Below are 16,389 nucleotides of genomic sequence, written 5' to 3'. Positions count from 1 at the left end.
AGGCGGCAACCCCGAAACGAGAAAATGCTTGTAAATGTGCCAAGTGGCACATTCTGGTGCACTTGCCTCATGCAACAAGAAGTGGCGCTGAATTTTAAGCTGGGAGAGGCTCATTTGCAGCTTTTGTCACAGGTTAAGAGCTATGGAGTGCTTGCTTTCCCTCTTATGCACAGTGCGGTGCCAGGAGTGATGCCCTGCACGCTACGCACTGCCCTCTCTCCCCCCTTTGGCAGTATGTTATGCCCCTCTAGTGGGCTCTTCATTTGACCAATGTACAGTTGTGTGGGTTCATGCGCGATTGCCGAGGCAAGAGCCTCTTGCACAGGTATTGGATTAGCTAGCAGCTAATCCCCCCGCAGGTACAGGTGAATTCGGAGAGGTTTCACGCCAGAAATCTCGTCCGATTCAAAGGGCAAGTAGCTCTGTAGGTGCGGGAGCTCGAGGACTTGCTACGGATGCGACCGGCACGCGAAACGGAGCCCGAAACAGTAAATTACAGCCTGCTGTGTATTTTTGCAGGTTTAGGGTTTTGGTCCTAAACGGACCCTAATACCCCCAGGAGGTTCGGGGACGCAAGGGGACCGCTGTACAAGTGATCTGGCGCATTTTCAGGGCTGAAAACAGAGAATTCAGCGTGCTGCAGATTCTCGCCAGGTTTTGCAAAGTGCCCGTATGCGTCGGGAATGTCAGTCAATGCGTGGGAATACTGACTGTGACAGGTCCTAGTACAGTTATGCTACCGAAATCGGGCGGGAACAGTTGAAATTCAGCCAAGTTTGTGCTGGGCAGCTTGTAGGGATCCACAGCATTTATTCCCTCTTTTGAACAATAAAGAAATACCGAAAGGGGCGCCTAAGTTAGGGGCCAATCTGGTGTCGGTCTTCTCATACAGGTGCATTCTAGCATTTGTATTCCATTCCCCTCTCTTGTGTCACTATAGCGCAGGTATAATAGACGACTAATAATGGGTGAAAGCTAAATCAAGGTTTGAAGTAAAGTCTACCACCCTTTTTGGACTGAACAGGCCGGTTTTATCACCCACATAGGGTCTGAGAAGGCTCACATGAAACGCATTGTGAATCTTCCAAGTCTCAGGCAATTTCAGCCTATATGCAACATTACTAATTATGTCGCATACTTGAAAAGGCCCATAGTAACGCATGCTGAGCTTTGGAAACAGTCTTTCCTTGCCCTTCATCTTCTTTAACCTTGCCTTTTCAAAGCGTAGAAGCACCCAATCACCAAGTGAAAATACCACTTCGCGATGGTGACGATCAACTGCTTTCTTTTGCTTTGCCTGACTCTTTTCTAAGGTCACTTTGACCTTCTTGTACATTTCATGCATGTCCTGAACATACTTGTCTGCTTCAAATATCTTGTCCTTTGTATGCAGTATGGGAGGAACTTTCTTGCCACCTTCAACTATCTCAAAAGGTGCCTTGCCAGTTGATGAATGCACTGTATTATTGTATGCATACTCCACCAATGGCAAATACTGCTCCCACTTTCCTTTATGGTATGATACGTAGCACTTCAGCAGATCTAGGACAGCAGAATTTGCCTCTTCTGACTGCCCATCTGTTTGTGGATGAAACGACGAAGAGAATTTGAGCGTTGTGCCCATATTCTCAAACAAGCCTCTCCAGAACAAACTTGTCATGCGTGGATCACGGTCGCTAACAATCGATTGTGGCATGCCATGATACCTGAAAATATTGCTCATAAATAAGCGTGCCATCTTATCTGGCTTTATCTTCTTCCTGACAGGAATAAAATGAGCCTGCTTGCTGAATCTGCAAATGATGGTCCAAATACCATCGTTTCCTGTCTGCGTTCTCGGAAGATCAAAGATAAAATCCATAGCAATACTTTCCCATGGTTTATCTGGAATAGGTAGTGGTTGCAATAACCCTGGTGCCTTTTGCCTGTCAAACTTGACCTTTTGGCATATTAGGCATTCTCGCACAAAGGCATCCACATCTCTTCTCAATGTAGACCAATAGAAGAATGTCTCAACCGCTTTAACTGTAGCATCGATACCACGATGCCCTGCATACGGTGGGACATGACTCTCTTCCATAACTTTGCGTCGCAATGGCTTTGTGACACACAATCTGCCATGCATCATCATGAAGCCATCTTTGAGGAGATAGTGTTCATGACGTTGTCCATCCATTAGCTGCTCGAAGACTCTTGCAAAATCTTTATCATTTGCATACTGTTCCCTCATATCATCAAGCTCATGATGATAAGGAATAGACACAACTGAAATTTGTGGCTTCCTTGACAAGGCATTAGCCACAACGTTCTTCTTGCCTTCCACATGCACAATCTGAAAATGAAACATGGACAAGATATTTGCCCATCGCATATGCTTCTCATTGCCTGTGTCAAGAAGTATCGCAAGGTCTGATGATCCGTTTGGACAACAAAATCTGCACCTAGCAGGTAATGTTTCCAACTTAAGAGCGCATGAATGACGGCCTGCAGTTCTTTTTCATAGACTTGCATAGTCTTTTCTGGCCCTTGCAAGATTCTACTCTCATAGGCTACTACCTTGCCATCTTGCATTAGCACTGCACCAATGCTACTACGACAAGGGTCACACTGAACCACAAATGACTTCCTAAGATCTGGCAACACAATGACTGGATTTGAAGTCATCTTTTCCTTTAAGAGATTAAAAGCTGAAATCACTTTCTGTGTCCATCTAAAGGTGACTGCCTTCTTTTGAAGAGCATGTAAAGGTGAAGCAATCTCAACGAAATTTCGGATAAACCTTCTGTAATAGGAGCATAGTGTCAAAAAGCTTCGGACATCATGCGCTGTCTTCAAATCTGGCCATGACTTGATCGCTTCAACTCTTGCAGGATCCATTCTGACACCATTCTTTGAGACAATGTGTCCCAGAAAGTGAATCTCTTCCAGAAAAAATTCACTTTTCTTTGCATTGATGAGCAACCTATGGCTGCGTAGCTCTTTGAACACAATGGCCAAGTGATGCTTATGCTCCTCTTCATTCTTTGAGTAGACTATCATGTCATCAAAGAATGTACCAACAAACTGCTGGTGTGGGCGGAAAATTCTGTCCATCATCCTATTGAACGTAGCAGGAGCATTTGTGAGACCAAAGGGCATCACTAAAAATTCATAAAGGCCAAACGTTGTTCTAAAAGCAGTCTTGTGCACATCCTCTGATCTAATGCGGATCTGATGGTACCTACTCTTTAGATCTATCCTGCTAAACATAGCTTCTGAATGTGATCCAGTGACCCAACTTGCTGAGACGGAAGAGGAGGTTGCAGAAAGGCTAAAAACCTCGGGTTCTGCATTACTTGTGTGAACATAGCCACAGCAGTAGCCAACTGGGTCCTGAATATATCATCATCCGTCTGTGGTGGTCTTGAAGACTCACCCACTTCATGTGTTTGTTGACCCTGCGAAGAGGAAACCTCTTCAGTCACATCATCTGGTCTGTCAGCCATAATTGCAATCTCCTGTGTTTAGTCTATGATCCCCTGTGTCTTCAAGCCCAAACTGACCAAGGCTCACTTCTATGGGAAAAAGTGATTTAATCCCGACGATGGAACCATGAAACCGGCTTGTTTAATCCAAAAAGGGCGGTAGATCTTAGACTTAAACCTTATTTGCTTTCACCCATTTTATTTGTCGCCCACTTTACCTGTACTTTCAAGACACAACAAAGGGGAAAGGGATACAGGTTGCTAGATTGCACCTGTATGAGAAGACCGACACCAGATTGGCCCCTAAATAGGCGTCCCTTTCGGTATTTCTTTATTCTTTAAAAGAGGGAATAAACGTTGTGGTTCCCTACAAGCTGCCCCGCACAACCCTGGCTGAATTTGAACTGTTCTGGCCCGATTTCGGCAGCATAACTGTACTAGGACCCTTCACAGTCAGTATTCCCACGCATTGGATGACTTTCCCGACGCATACGAACACTTTGCAAAACCTGGCAAGAATCTGCAGCACGCTGAATTCTCTGTTTTCTGCCCCGAAAATGCTCGAGATCACCTGTACAACAGTCCCCTCGCGTCCCCGAACCTCTTGGGGGTATTAGGGTTCGTTTAGGGCCAAAACCCTAAACCTGCAAAAATACACAGCAGTCTGTAATTCACTGTTTCGGGCTCCTTTTTGCGTGCTGGTCGCATCCGTAGCAAGTCCTCGAGCTCCCGCACCTGTAGGGCTACTTGCCCTTTGAATCGGACGAGATTTCGCACGTGAAACCGCTCCGAATCACCTGTACCTGCGGGGGATTAGCCGCTAGCTAATCCAGTACCCGTGCAAGAGGCTCTTGCCTCGGCAATCGTGCATGAACCCACACAACTGTACATTGGTCAATTGAAAAGCCCACTAGAGGGGCATAACATATTGCCATAGGGGAGAGAGAGAGCAGTGCGTAGCGTGCAGAGCATCACTCCTAGCACCGCACTGTACATAAGAGAGAAAGGAAGCACTCCATAGCTCTCAACATGTGACAAAATGCAACTGAAGCCCTCTCCTAGCTTAAAAATCAGTGCCCATTTTTCTATAGGAGGAAAGTCCATGAGAAATTGACACTTGGGCGCATTTACAAGCATTTTCCCGTTTCGTGTTCGCCGCTTAAAAATATCCTGACCGGTTGCCCAGTTGACTTCGCGACAGAGTTGTAAAATGTTCCCCTGGTCATACCGGAGGTAATGACGCGAACACATTTTCAGGTCCCAAAATAGCAGTTCCCTAAATTTTAGGAGATGCTGCCATTGTATCTCTCTAGGTCATCTGACCCTCTTTGTACACTGCAACCACACCAAGAACTGAAATGTAGCCTCTGTAGCAAAGGATTCCACTTTGGCTAGTCAATGACCCCACTTTGGCTAACCATAGTCTTTGTCCAACCTTAGTGCTCTCTTGCCCTCGGGCCTGGACTCCCTCTGAACAGTTCCACACTAGCTATGCAATGTAGGGCAGTTAGATTTCCAGAGGGGTGTTTCCAAAAAGTGAAATGATAAATAATAAGAAAGAAATCAACAAAAAGGATAGATAGTAGTCACACGCTGGTGACACTGTCTGGAATGTCCTCTCTTGGAACAGACTAATTACGGGATATGCTCAACAAAGGCAGGGCCAGTAAGCTCTGGGCTGTTTTCACTAGATGCAAAACGAGGGCATTTCTCCATGTGCAATCATGCTTGCAACTTGAAGGCGTGTGGCACTGTGCAGAACGCCAATATGGAAAACATAATTCACGATGATATTGTTAGTCAGGGGTTGCTGAAACAAAACATCGTGCTTGGCATTGCCTTGGTTGACATGTATGCCAATTGTGGTGTACCTCAAAAAGCACAAAAAGTTCTTGAGGAGCTGCCTGTCCAAAATGTTATGTCTTGGATTGCACTGAATGCGGGATATACCGAACAAGGGCGGGGCCAGGAAGCTCTGGTCTGTTTTAGCTGATGCGAAGTGAGCGCATCTCTCTAGATGTGCAATCACCTATGCTTGCATCTTGAAGGCATGTGGCAATTTGGAAGACACTGGGATGGACACAAGAACTCACAATGATATCGTTAGTTAGGGGCTGTTGAAAAAAAAACGTTATGGTTGGCACTACCTCAGTCAACATGTATGACAAATGTGGTAGGGCCAAGAAACCTTCAGCAGATGCGAAGCAACGGCATTTCTCCAGATGCAATCAACTATGCTTTCGTCTTGAAGGCATGAGACACTACGCAAGACGCCGATATGGGCAACAAAATTTACAATGATATTGTTAGTCAAGGGCTGTTGAAAAAATAAGTTTTGCTTGGCATTGTGTGGAGTGCATTGATTGCGGGATACGCCCAACAGGGACAGGTCCAGAAAGCTCTGGCTCCTTATAGGAGATACAAAGAGATGGCATCTCTCCAAATGCAATCACGTGCACTCGCATCTTGAAATCATGTGGCATTACGCAAGACGCTGATATGGGCAAAAGAATTGACGATGGTATTTTTAGTCAAGGGCTGTTGAAAAAAGAAGTCATGCTTGGAAATGCCTTGGTTGACATATTCGCCAAATGTGGTTTTCTTCAAAAAGCTCAGAAAAGTGCTAATGAGTTCTGTTTCCCTAAACTGCGGTGGGAATATCTTCCCTTGCTTTCCAGGATTGGCTCCATGTTCAGGGCAGTCTTGGAAACCCCGCACACCTTAGTCGCGGCGAAGGCCGTTGGATTACCCACTATACAGGTTCTTGTTCAGGACACACACCCCCTCCCGAAGGAGGTTCTTTTGCCTCGGGTGGATAGAGGGTGGATCTGTCAAAGAGTGGAGTACTCGGGTCTCCCGAACCAGTGCTTCATATGTAAGGCAGATAGGCCATCTTGCACAGGTTTGCCCACGCAGGAGAGCCCCCTCTGCTCCACTGCTGCCATTCGCTAGGATAGGCCCGTCCTCGAGCTCAGGGGTCTCCCCTCCAAGGGCTTCGGAGATCGTCCGAGATCCAGATGTAGCTTGTTAGCCTGAAGAGGGTTGGCACAAGGTTTGTGGCTGCCGTCGACAGGGCCAGGCTCCTCGCCTTGGTGGCCGCCCTCCTGTTCCTCGTCAGGAGCGGGTTCCTATAGGGAACCGCTTCGGGCCTCTGCAGCAGGAGACCGACACCCACTTTCCCTCCTCCTCGCCTGCGTAGGAAGAGCCACCTCACTCTTGCCACACACCACCCCCCCCCCCCGTAGTCTTCTTGCCACCCGCTCCCTCTCACCCATCGCCTCCTCACACTTTGCCTCCTATTTCTCCGTTTGTGCTTTCTCCTGTTGCCCGCCATTCCTTGGGCAGTACCTTCGCTTCGAGTAGGCTACCTCGGGAGAGCCAGCCCTTCCTTCGACTTGCCCTTCTGGTTGAGACATTGGCCTTTGGGGCCGTTCTAGGGATCCTCTCCAGCTTCGACATCAACAGAGGCTGGGACCTCTTCAGCTACGATACCCGCTACCTGGGCGACCCCCATGCTGATCTTAAGGCACCTTGTTTTCGAGTCCATGTTCTGTTCCTGGCAGCACATGGCACAGACGTTTTGGACTTTGCAGTGGGATACTCCTTTCACTGTGCGATTGGGACCAGCAGGATTGGACCGTGGATTCAGCACTTGGCTGGCTTCGGACTCAGGCCATGGAGTTCTCCCACCACATAGGGGAGCTCGGGACCATAGAGTTGGTTCAGACTTTGTGGCCTTTGGCCAAGTTCACGGTGACCCTACCAGATGCCACAGGCTGCAAACACATATTGGTTCATTTCTTAGTGGATGCACAATTTTCGCCTTGTTATGTTTATACTCATGAGGATTATTGGGTAGAGGATATGGCTCAGAGGAGTACACGTGCCTCTTGGCCATGGGTTAGACACGACTTGCAGACTCGACTATCTCGAGGTCGTTTGTCACAAAATGATGACGTGGCATGACCACCTGTAACCGGACAAAAGTGACGACGTGGCTAACTGTACGGACGCCCGAAAAATGCGCTGGCAGGCTGATTGTATGGACGCCGCAAATCGCACTGACAGGCTGACATGGCAGAACTGTACGGAAATTCTGTTTTTTGCGCTGCTAATTTTTATGGCAAATTTTTGCCCAACTGCTTTTGAGATTACTTGCTTTTGGGGCTCTGCTTTTAGCACCCCTTGTAATGTTTATAAGTGACTCAAGGGGGCTCACTTCTCAGAGCATCTGGACACAGAGTCTGAGAGTGGGCACCAGTGGGAGTTGTACTTTGCTCAAAGATTAATATAAAAGAAATATCGAAAGGGGCGCCAGTCTTTGGGACCAATCTCTCTTGGCACAGAATTACGTCGGGCCGTGTCGACTCTAGAATTGTGAATTGTTTTGAAGTGAATCTCTGTTGTGTCGCGACATAATCTAGACTTGGGGTGTCCAAGTTTGTTGCATCGTTCGGATGCGGACTACTCCCCATCCAAACCGGCCTCGAAGGTAGTACGCCTGGCTGCTGTAGCAGCATCAGTCTTCTCCCATTGATTCCATGAGGGTAGTCTCATGGAATGTACAGGGTCTTGGAGGACCGCAGGTTGTGTGCCATCGGGGCCGTTTGGGTGGTCTCATTGACATTCTCATGCTACAAGAGCACCACCTTTGTGAGAGCCGTATCCGGCGATGTGGACAGATTTTGCATGGCCGATATGAGACTTTTTGGTCACCTGCCTTTGGCATTTAGGGAGGTGTATGTATGACCATTGCGGATACATGGCAGCAGGCCATTGTGGACAGAGGCATTGCGGTGCCAGGTAGGGCCCAGTGGGTCACCATGCAGGTTCAAGGCAGCCTTATAGGCTTCTTGAACATCTATGTGCCCAACCAAGCGAGTGCACGGGCTGAGTTTTGGTCTCATCTTGTGGACGCCTTGCCTCATGCAGAGCAGTGGTGCATTGGGGGGGACTTCAAAATGTTAGAGGATCCCTCGGACAGGATTGGAGGTAGTCATGCTACTATTCATGGGACAGAGTTGGCTGCCTGGGAGCGCCTATGTATGACAATGAGGATTGCAGATGTATGGCAGCATGCAGGCTTTGTACGGCCCGTAGATAGCCTTCCTTTCTCTCGGTCCGGACCGTAGAGTTGGAAGCGTGAATCTATCCAGGATAGATCGCTTCTATGCTAGTGACCATATTTGTAGCAGGGGTGGCTCAGTTGGCATCTTGACTGAACCACCTTTTCAGATCATGCACCAGTGATCCTTACTGTGGCAGACAGACAGCAGAGTGGCAGTGTTATGCTTCGCATCTCAAAGAGGATTTTGTTGGATACAGAGCTCAGGGAGCAGGTTGAGACACTTTCGACTGAGAGTCTAACCATTTAGGGGGACCCTGCCACCAGAGCAGCCAACGGCCTTAGGGAGCTTAGTCGCTTCTTCCTCCAAGAGTCTACCGCCCAATTAGCTACGACCAGGGAGGAGGAGAAGCGACTCCAACGGGGCATTGTGTCCTTACAGTGGATGCAGGGGCGTCACCCAGATAGCCCGTGGATGGAGGGACAGTTACAGCAGGCTCGGCAGGAGCTGGTCGCCTTAGAGGAGCAGCGTCATGATTTTGCCTTTCATCAGTAGGCATCCCAGTGGACACAGGTTGGGGACAGAGTCACTGGAGAGTCTTTTGAGATTTTGGGTCCTCGACTCGCACACACCAGTGTTAGGCAATTGAGGAGGCCCAATGGGACAATTGTGACTGAGCCCGAGGATATGCGTGTAGTTGTTACGGACTTCTATCGAGAGTTGCTCTCAATTGAGCCACAAACAGAGCATCAAGAGGCATGTAGCAAGCAGGTGTGGGCACAGATGCCTTGTCTAGTCACAGAGGAGATGCGCCAGCGGCTCGAGCAGCCACTACAGCCAGAGGAGCTGCAGGAGGCCCTTAGGGCACTTCCCAAGGATAGCTGCCCAGGAGAGGTGGTTTTACTCCCAACTTCTTTCTAGAGTATTGGGATGTGGTGGGCTGAGATCTTTGTAGTGCATACCAACACATTTTTCATAGTGGCGAGATGCCTGACAGTATGAGTGAGGGATTGATTTATCTTATCCCCAAGGAGGGTGGCTCCGTGGATGAGATCCGATGGTGACCCATCACCATTCTCAACTCAGCCTACAAAATCCTAGCCAAGGCTCTGAGTTTGAGAATTCAGCTGCTTCTGGAGAGCCTTATCCATGAGACACATACTAGTTTTGTCAGGGAGCGCAGCATCCTGGACAACATTTTCACCTTCTGGGAGACGTCAGCATTATCTCGCCTCCAAGGAGAGGATCTTGTGTACTCCTCGACTTTGAGAAGGCGTACTACAGAGTGTATTGGGACTTCCTTGAGGGTACTTTGCGGCGGATGGGGTTCTCAGATGCTTGGATCAAGGCAGTGTCAGCTCTCTACAAAGAGGCGCACAATCAGGTACTCTTGGCTTCACGCTCGGTGGCCAGGGCTGCCCTCTTACCCTCTTCCTGTTTCTCTTCTATGCTGAGGCGATGAGCAAGTTTTTAGCATCACAAGAGGTTGGTTTGCGTGGACTACAACTGCCTATTAGGGGCGAGGAGCTCCTGGATGCTGAGTTTGCTGATGACTCAGGTTTGTTTTTGGAGGGCCAAGAGGCCAACTTGCACAAGTGTGAGTAGGCTCTTGAGGTGTTTTGTTGTGCTTCGGGAGCATTGATCAACTGGAGGAGGACAATGGCTTTTTGGGTTGGTAGTGCTCCTATACCTGAGTGGTCGCCTGGCGAGGGCTTTAGGTGGATCCCTCCAAGTACACCTGTACGCTATTTGGGTTGTCAAGTTGGGTTGGATCTCTCACGAGAGCAGCAGATAGCTCCCTTCTCCTCTCCATCAGGAGGAAGCTTCTACATTGGAGCTCAGCACGGCTTTCTCTTGCAGGCATGGTTGTAGTGTTCAATCGGGTGTTGTTGGCTACGATGTGGTACTTCACATCTTGCTGGATTTTTTCGAGTTCTTGCATCGGCCAGCTGCAGCGGCTGATCAAGAACTTCTTGTGGACAAAACAGACAGCTCGAGCCAAGGTCTCTTGGCAGGTCATCACTTTACCATGCTCAGAGGGAGGATTGGGGATCATAGACCAAGCACAGTAGAGTAGAGCCCTCCTTGGGAAGCTGGTGGTGAGAGGTCTTCATCCAGGGGACAGAGCCTTGGAAGGAGTTGTTGCTACACAAGATTTAGGCCCGAGTTCCACAGACAGGCGGCCCATGGAGGCCTTCCACCCGCTGGATTTTCAGAGAGATGCACAGAGTAGTCTTGAGCAAGAGGTTGGAGGATCGTTTTGTGTTGAGCTTGCTTCGGTCTTGGGAGCAGTTGCGAGGGGTGAGCAGACCAGCCCACTTGCATTGAGGAGCGGTTGCGACAGTCACTTGTGTTGAACCCCTTGGTTAGTACACAGCGGGGTCACCTGGTTGGTAGCAGGCCTCACGTCTCTTGGGGGTCCATGGCAGAAGGTCCAACCCGCACTTTTGGTGACTGGCTATAGTTCTCAGTTCTGACCGGGCATGTAGCTGCGGGGCATGAGGGGAGCACAGAGCATGTGTCAGGACATTACAGCGGCTATCCCTACAGAGCGGCACACCTCTCTAGAGCCGGCAGCACCATGCTCGATGGGAGCCTTCACGAGACTCGAGGGTCTCATCTCCGTCAAAGCCTGTACAGCCACAAGGTCTTGTAGTTTCTTCGAGGTACAGGGAGTGAGCCGATTACACAACATCTCTTCCAACTTCCAAGGCCTCAAAGGTGGCCGAGTATTGCTTTCAGAGGATCCAAGTTGTGGGCATCTGTAGAAGGACCTGTGTCATCGATCCTGACCCAGCTACTCTTGAGACTGGCCACTGGCATCTTTGGGCATGGGAGAGCCGGCTTTTGGCTCGTGTCTAGTGGGACCCAAGGGAGTGGTTCTGGCAAGACCCCTTCACCTTGGCTTGCCACCTAGGGACTCCCTTCTTTCAGTACACAACTCGGCCAGGTCGGCACATCTTGACAGCTCGGAGAGAGGCTGGTCTTGCTATAGCGACTCATTGGCAGGAGGAGGGTCTTATGACGGAGTTTCTGGCACAATTTTGGGAGCGGTTTGTGGGACAGCTGACAACCGACGAGAGCTACCATGTTTCAGTGATCAGTTGCACATAGAGCTACAGCAGTTAGCAGTTGGGAGTTGGCTGGTACATAGTGGCCTCTCAGCAGCACGCGTGGCTTGTGACCACCCACTTATGTGCCCGGCACTTAGGTTCGAGATGGCTTCAGTCAGCCACATGATTGTGATAGAGGATGGTAGGCCTTCACTCCAGCCTACCACATCGCTCATCCCTCAGGAGTGGAGCAATGATAGAGAGAGGTGTTGGGAGCTCATCTATGGTCTGACACTTTCGTTCATCTGGAGAGCCCGCTGCTTTCGCATTTTCGAGGCCCGCCCTGTTCCACCGGCGGAGACGGTTTGTGACATCTGGCTAGAACTGGTCCACACACTCAGGGGCCAATTCGAGCGCCTTCAAAGTATCTCTGACCGCATGTGGGAGCGTTGGGAGGCTTTTCTAGAGATTATGGCGGCATGGACTTTTCTTCACCATGGTTCATGGCGCCCCCCGATGGTAGTACCGACCACCAGTGTGGCTTTTCGCCCCACCCATCTCTGATTTAGCCACCTTTGTACATATTCTATTTTTTCATTGGGAGAGTCTCCCCATTAGCTGATGTAGCCCGCGTTTGCAGGGGCAGTTTGTAGCCCATTGGGCAGGTTTGTTAACTAATGAAACGATCTTTTTCTTGGAAAAAAAAAAGTGCTAACGAGTTTCGTGTCTGGAATGTCGTCTCTTGTCAACAAGATCAAGGTAAGAAGCTCTGGGCTCTTTACAGTGGATGCAAAGCGAGGGCATTTCTCTAGATGTAATCACCTACACTTGCACCTTGAAGGAACATGGCACTCCGTAGGACTCCAATTTGGGCAACGATGATATTACTAGACAAGGGCTGTTGAAATAAAACGTTTTGCTTGGCACTGTCTTGATCAACATGTATGCCGGGATAGATCATTGGCTGGTTTTTTCAACTGATCCTGTGGTGAGCAGTTCATTTGCAGAGTTGAAAAGATGGACCTCATGCATCCCAAATTGCCACTCAGTATCCCACAACTTCTCCATGGCCATTGCAAATGAGTAGTGCTGGACTCAAAGCCAGATAGGGAGATTCACGATAAAATTGCTAATTGTGTATGTTGATTCTAGGATATATCTAACTCCATTATTGCAAGCTAGCTTTGATACAAAGTCATAAATTTGCCATTGACATTTCAGTCGTTATGAAAATCGACAAAGCTTTGTTGTGAAATATCATTGTACTTGGATTGGTGCAAATACTTACAAATTGTTTTGATTTTTATTTTAACTGTAAAATGTTCAAAGTTTTCATGCATCCTACTTAAATTTCAGACCTTCTTGATGTCATTATGTTTCATTGCAGTCAACGTATAAAGAAGCTTGGACACTACTCCTGTACATTTACAAACACGAGATATTTGATTGTGCAATGAGTAAGAACTACCACATTTTACTCTATCGTTGAGAACGTAGTGAAATGAACACACTCAAATTTGCACACGACCGTGGCAATGGCACGTTCCCTTGTGTTATAAAAATTGGGGAGGATTGTGAAAACTCCTCGTGCAAGGACACTTGCTTCTTTAACAAAAGAATGGAAGAACACATAACAGTAATTCCGTTCAGCCTCTTCAAAACTATAGTACTACTTATCTAACCTTTCGTATATGTTTTTTGCAAGGCACACCAGAACAAGCATCCATCTCCATCTCTACCCGGTTACAAAACCCATAGGAACGAGATCAAGCACCAAGTACATAGTTGTCTCACATGCTTCCATTATTAGTTGCTTGTACATGACCAGTACGTGAATTCCACAAGGTTCTCATCATAGTGAAGCTAAATGCATACACATTGAGTCTAAAAACAATAGACCAACGTAGAAAATGTAGGATCCATCTCAATAGATGTCTATTGTTTGCACAATGATGGATTGGTATCTTAGACATAGCCTACCAATGGAGTTCAGATGTTGCACAGATATTCAGGCCTTTAAGAATATGCCATGTCTGTGGTATAGTTTTCATCCACAAAAGCATATCAATTGATTGTACTCAAGCTCCAACTAAGACATGGATTGCAATGTTTGCTAGCAGTCTTTGGTGTTATCTAGCTTAGAGGATGCACAAATATACGTGCAATGGGTGTAGTGCTCCGCTTATGAGAGCTTGAATACACGTCAAAGTTATTTTGTGCCCTTACTTCTAGACTACATGAGAAGAATAATGAATGGAAATCAGCTTAGAGCTACTGAGGGTGATTGAAATACCCGTCAATGCCATCACAAACGGGATATGCTAGACATGCATTCAATAGTGGAGAGCCCATTGCTTTCATAAGGTGGAGAGCATAGAACAAAGTTCACAGAGTAAGAACTAGCGGCATCACAAGTGGTTGACATACATGCATTCAATCATGAGAACAACTTCGTATTGCAGAAGCACATGTCAATGGCTTAACCGGTGAATAAGAAGCTTGGACTTTGCATCTTGAATCAAGACAGTGTGGACAAGATTATTAAGCAACATTAGGGCAATGCCTTGTTTGCACTAATGGTGCAACTTGATACAAGTTTGATGTTTGGAATCATCAAGAACTTTTTCGAACTAGCCAGGACAAGAGCATACACTGCTAACGGCACTTATGAATTTGTTTCTTTGCAACTCCGTGGCAGTAGACGGTTGCTTGAGACAACAGCTACTCTCAGGCCTATCGACATACCCGCCTCATTGACCTTCGCAAAGGACGTCACTATAGAGATAATGACTTCCCATTTCTGTTCCCTTTTGGGAAAGGCCAATATGACGAAAAAATCAACTTCGATACATATATAATGATGCTTGCATCGACTTTATTCTTTGTGTACACTCTATGCAAGCCATACTTATCATTTTGTACTAGTTAAAGTAGTCGCTCATGTTAACAAACAATACACACACAAGCTTGTTGCAGAAGGACATTGACATTACAAGAGGGCCAATTATACAACAATTGAGGAGGACACTATCGGGCATGTGCTTCGATACAACACCCCTTCTACGATGCCAGGCTCTTGCTCGTGGCATTGCAAGAACCTAAAAGACCTGATAACAATGGTGGACGAATGGGTTATGCATGATTTCTTCTTGACTTTGCTTGATGATGAGGTTGGAGAAACAAGATGGCGTGAAATCGACAAGATTTAGGTAATTGCATAGTAGTTAAATGCCTCATTTACTTGGACAGAGTACGCGATCGAATGCGCTCTCCAAACGCTTCTGTGGAAGTACATAGTCTCAGAGGTGTGATGGGCCATGTGCAACACCACTTGGTTAGATATGAGGTTCAAAATAGAGGATCGTTGCATGCTCATGTGATACTCTGGGTGCATGAAGAAGACAGAGAGCAAGTATCTAGAGAGCAAGTACCTTACCACCCTACTACGTTACTCTTGCTATGAGGAAAAGATTGTGCAACGGGTCACTAACTCGTCATTATCTTACTACCTCTTGAAGTATTCACTCAAAACTCAAACAATAGGCCATCTCAACATTTGCTCGGAAGATACAAAGCGCTTAGGCCTAGATGGCCTTGACATTGTGAAGTTGAAGCTGATTTTCGCCTCCCTATTGTCAAAGCCAATCTCAGCAACAGAGGTGGCATTAAACAATTTGAAAATCCCAATCATTTCAAAGAGCAATAACATCCACTATGTTGACTCCTCACCCCCAGCTCTAAGACAATGAATCATCTCTCACAACAACAACATCCTATTGCACCCTATTCATGTGTACAGTGCACGATCACATACTCTGGAGGAGCTTACATACTATGACTTCCACAAGAATTATATAGTGGCAAAGAAAAATGACAAGAGAACAGCTCTTTCAGAGGAGAGTACATATGGCCAAACTCTACAGCGACAATCCGGACTAGTTCGATTCATACACTATCACCCTGGCCACCACATGGAGGCGTTCTTGTACAATGCGTTTCTAAAGAGCACACACTTTCACCTGAGAACACGTCAAGGTCATACTATGTTGAGTGCAAACTTAGGCATCTGATATTGATAGACGAGGACCTTGAGATGTACATCACAGAGTACACGCAACCAAATATGCTCACGGTAGATCATACTCACCAATTTAAGAACAGGATCTTGCAAAAGACATCTTCAACAAAGTCTGCCTCATTTCAATCTCCAAATGTGCAAACAGACTACGAGCAACAGGGCACATCATCTCATGTTCCTACACTTTTGAACGAACTTGAGAATGTCCAAAATGCGACACTGACAATCGAACAAGTGAAAATCTATAAGTCGCTCTCGGGAGTGCCAAAAGATTTCTCATAAGATACATCACAAGCCAACTCATAAAGCAAACGAAGGTTGTGATCCTCACAGCTCTGAGTGGTGCAATAGCTACAAGGTTGAGTAGCATCGCAATAACAATCCACTACCAATGTAAGATACCAGCATGCACACAACAATATTCGCTACCAATCTCTGAAATTGATGATAGATTCGTTAGCATTTAAGAAACAGACGTGATCATTATAGACAAAATTTCAATGGTGACAAAGCAGACTTTCAACCTCATAGCGCGACAAATTGTGAACGTTAGCAACTACTACACACTGCTAGACCCATTCAAAGATAAAAAGGTCATGTTATTCAGTGATTTAGCACAATTGCCTCCTATATGTAGGCATCAAATTGATTAGTGCTACCCTTGTCATATCACAAGCTCCACTTACTGGTCATATGCTACCGTGTACAATATGTCTTGCTAAGTATGA

At 47.1% G+C, this 16,389-nt stretch overlaps 1 protein-coding gene across 1 annotated transcript in view; it reads left to right on the top strand.

The window, feature by feature from the left end:
• The window catches only part of LOC147466109 (Pyridine nucleotide-disulfide oxidoreductase family protein), a 38,240-nt gene extending 25,402 nt beyond the window's left edge, over positions 1-12,838 (top strand). The window contains exon 3 of the mRNA XM_086523947.1: positions 12,580-12,838. The gene's annotated coding sequence lies outside the window, so the exon portion shown is untranslated. The remainder of the gene's footprint in view (positions 1-12,579) is intronic.
• The last annotated feature ends 3,551 nt before the right edge of the window (positions 12,839-16,389 follow it).

The sequence above is a fragment of the Adiantum capillus-veneris genome, chromosome 1 (assembly GCF_014529385.1).
Source record: "Adiantum capillus-veneris isolate H3 chromosome 1, ASM1452938v2, whole genome shotgun sequence".
Classification (NCBI taxonomy): domain Eukaryota; kingdom Viridiplantae; phylum Streptophyta; class Polypodiopsida; order Polypodiales; family Pteridaceae; genus Adiantum; species Adiantum capillus-veneris.
Note: the sequence above shows the minus strand (reverse complement) of the source record. Positions and strands in the feature narration are given on the sequence as shown.